This window comes from Hippopotamus amphibius, chromosome 5, assembly GCF_030028045.1.
Source record: "Hippopotamus amphibius kiboko isolate mHipAmp2 chromosome 5, mHipAmp2.hap2, whole genome shotgun sequence".
NCBI lineage: Eukaryota > Metazoa > Chordata > Mammalia > Artiodactyla > Hippopotamidae > Hippopotamus > Hippopotamus amphibius.
The window spans coordinates 146,322,549-146,326,117 of NC_080190.1; the positions used below are offsets into that span (position 1 = coordinate 146,322,549).

General features: G+C 41.4%; 1 pseudogene; it reads left to right on the plus strand.

Moving 5' to 3' along the window:
* The first annotated feature begins 297 nt into the window (after nt 1-297).
* On the plus strand, nt 298-2,282 carry LOC130854305 (importin subunit alpha-1-like; annotated as a pseudogene).
* Nucleotides 2,283-3,569: the final 1,287 nt, after the last annotated feature.

Below are 3,569 nucleotides of genomic sequence, written 5' to 3' on the forward strand. Positions count from 1 at the left end.
TTAAATAAGGCTCTAGTTGAGTTTGGCACAAACTGATTGGTTACATAATTACTATAGGTTACAGGCAGTTACAGAGCGTGGGAGTTGCTATGGGTTACACTGGGGGGTGGGGGCGGTGTTTCCAAACAGAAACTTGCATGAGCAGGAGCAGGACATTCCATACTTATCAGAACATCTTAAGGTTACTGTTGATTACTAGGTCATCTTGTTCTTATTGCAGCACAGCAAGCAGATTTTACAGAAACAGAGCTAGCATAAAGTTATAAACTTAAAAATTCCCTCATCAGTCTCATAACCATGTCCACCGATGAGAATGCTGTCTGCCTTAACAGACTCAAGAACAAGGGGGAAGACAGTACAGAAATGAGGCAGCATGGAATAGAAGTTAATGTGTGGCTGAGGAAAGCTAAGAAGGATGACCAGATGCTGAAAAGGAGAAATGTCAGCTCTTTTCCTGATGATGTTACTTCTCCACTGCAGGAAAACCACAGCAACCAGGGCACTGTAAATTGGTCTGTCGATGACATTGTCAAAGGCATAAATAGCAACAATTTGGAAAGCTGCCTCCAAGGTACTCAAGCTACTAGGAAACTGCTTTCTAGGGAAAAACAGCCCTCCATAGACAACATAAGCTGGGCTGGTTTGATTCCAAAATTTCTGTCCTTCTTGAGCAGAATTGATTGTAGTCCCATTCAGTCTGAATCTGCTTGGGCCCTCACTAACATTGCTTCCGGGACATCAGAACAGACCAAGGCTCTGGTAGATGGAGGTGTGTCCCAGCATTCATTTCTCTGTTGGCATCTCCCCATGCTCACATCGTGAACAAGCTGCATGGGCTCTAGGAAACATTGCAGGTGATGGTTCAGTTTTCTGAGACTTGTTTACCAAGTATGGTGCAGTTGACCCACTCTTGGCACTTCTGGTGGTTCCTGGTATGTCATCTTTTTTTTTTTTTTTTTAAGATTTATTTATTTATTTATTTATTTATTTATTTATTTATTTATTTATGGCTGCATTAGGTCTTCATTGCTGCTCATGGGCTTTCTGTAGTTACAGTGAGCGGGGCTACTCTTCATTGCGCTACTTAGGCTTCTCATTGCAGTGGCTTCTCTCATTGCAGAGCATGGGCTCTAGGTGCGTGGGCTTCAGTAGTTGCAGCACAAGGGCTCAGTAGTTGTGGCTCATGGGCTCTAGAGTGCAGGCTCAGTAGTTGTGGTGCACAGGCTTGGTTGCTCGGAGGCATGTGAGATCTGCCCAGACCAGGGATTGAACCCATGTCCCCTGCATTGGCAGGTGGATTCTTAACCACTGTGCCACCAGGGAAGTCCCTTTTTATTTTTTTAAAGATTTATTTATTTATTTATCTGATATGTCATCTTTAGCATGTGGTTACATACTTAATCTTACCTAGACACTTCAAATCTTTATCTCAATAAGAATCCTGCAACCCCCTTAGATGCTGTTGAGTGAATTCTTCCAACTTTAGTTCATCTCCTGCATCACAATTATCTGGAAGTATTAGCTGATAGTTATCTTACTGATGGTCCAAATGAATGGATTGAAATGGTTGTGAGAACTGGAGTCGTACCCCAACTTGTGAAGCTTTTAGGAGCTACTGAATTGCCAGTTGTGACTCCCTCACTAAGAGCCATAGGGAATATTGTCACTGGGACAGATGAACAGACTCAGGTTGTAATAGATGCAAGAGCACTTACCATCTTTTCCAGTCTGCTAACAAACTCCAAAACTAATATTCAGAAGGAAGCTACATGGACAATGTCAAACATCATGGCTGGCCACAGGACCAGATACAAGAAGTCATAAATCATGGATTAGTCCAGTTCCTTTTTGGCTTTCTCTCTAAGGCAGACCCTAAGACACAAAAGGAAGCTGCATGGGCTATGACCAACTTTACAAGTGGTGGAACAGTTGAGCAGATTGTTCGTTGTGACATAATAGAACTGTTGATGAACCTCCTAACTGAGAAAGATACCAAAATTATTTTTATTATTCTGGATGCCATTTCAAATATCCTTCAGGATGCTGAGAAACTAGGTGAAACTGAGAAACTTAGTATAATGATTGAAGAATGTAGAGGTCTGGGCAAAATTGAAGCTCTACAAAACCATGAAAATGAGTCTGTGTACAAAGCTTCATTAAACTTGATTCGCAAGTATTTCCCTGTGGAGGAAGAGGGAGATCAAAATGTTGTACCAGTAACTACCTCTGAAGGCTATACATTCCAAGTTCAGGATGGCGCTGCTGGGACCTTCAACCTTTAACTTTTACACCTGAGGCATAAAGTTGTTTGTTGTGTACTATGTTTGGTATAATTTTGTCTTACTGTTTCTCTACTAAGAACTCTTTTTAAATGTGGTTTGTTATTGTAGCACTTTTTACAACGAAACTGTACTTGAACGATTCCAAACTGTATGTAATGTATGAAGCTTCTCCTCTCAAAGGGTTTCTTATTTCTGGGTTGAATTTCATATCTTGCGGTGTCCTGTAAATAAAGATTAAATTCCACCCTTTTCTTTGCTTCAATAAAAGAAGTTACCGGTTGAAGCTGATGCTGCCAATCAGGTACCACGTTTTGAGAGCTGCTGACTTAATGTGATGGAAGGATGGAAGCAGTAAATAAATAATTAGGTGTTGGCTCACCTACCTGCACCTCTTGTTTTCTGGTCTTCCTCACTAGTTCTGGGATCCATCCTTGCCTGGTTATTACCCTGAAGCTTCTATTTAGCTCTGACTGGTCCCGGCTATTCTTCCTACAATTATACTGCCAAAGATCCAGGACTATGTGAGTTAGGATCAAAGCCCAAACAAGGAAGTTCTTCTCAATCTATTCCCATGATCATAGTTTTGGACCTTCTTCTGCTCTAGGGTGCCCTTCTCCTCTTCCCTCATTACCTCCACCTGACTGGAACTCAACCAACTAGTTTCGTCAGAGGTTTCTGACAGTTATATATTTTTTTAAATTAATTAATTTATTCATTTATTTATTGGCTGAGATAGGTCTTTGTTGCTGCCCACGGCCTTTCTCTAGTTGCGTTGAGCAGGGGCTACTCTTCAGTTGCGGTGCACAGGCTTCTCATTAAGCGATGGCTTCTCTTGATGCGGAGCATGGGTTCTAGGCACACGGGCTTCAATAGTTGTGGCACGTGGGCTCAATAGTTGTGGCTTGTGGGCTCTAGAGCTCAGGCTCAGTAGTTGTGGCGCATGGGCTTAGTTGCTGCGAGGCATGTGGAATCTTCCCGGATCAGGGATGGAACCCGTGTGCCGTGCATTGGCAGGCAGATTCTTAACCACTGCGCCACCAGGGAAGTCCTGACAGTTATATGTTTTTAAATTTTTCTTTGATTTATTTACTTTTGGCTAATAAAAGTTGTATATATTTGAGGTGTATAGCATGATGTTTTGACATATGTATACATTGTGAAATGATTACCACAATCAAACTAATTAACACATCCATCAATCTTCCATAGTTACTATTTTTTTGTGTGTTGAGAACACCTGAGATTTACTCTCTTAGCAAATTTCAAGTATACAATACATCATTATTA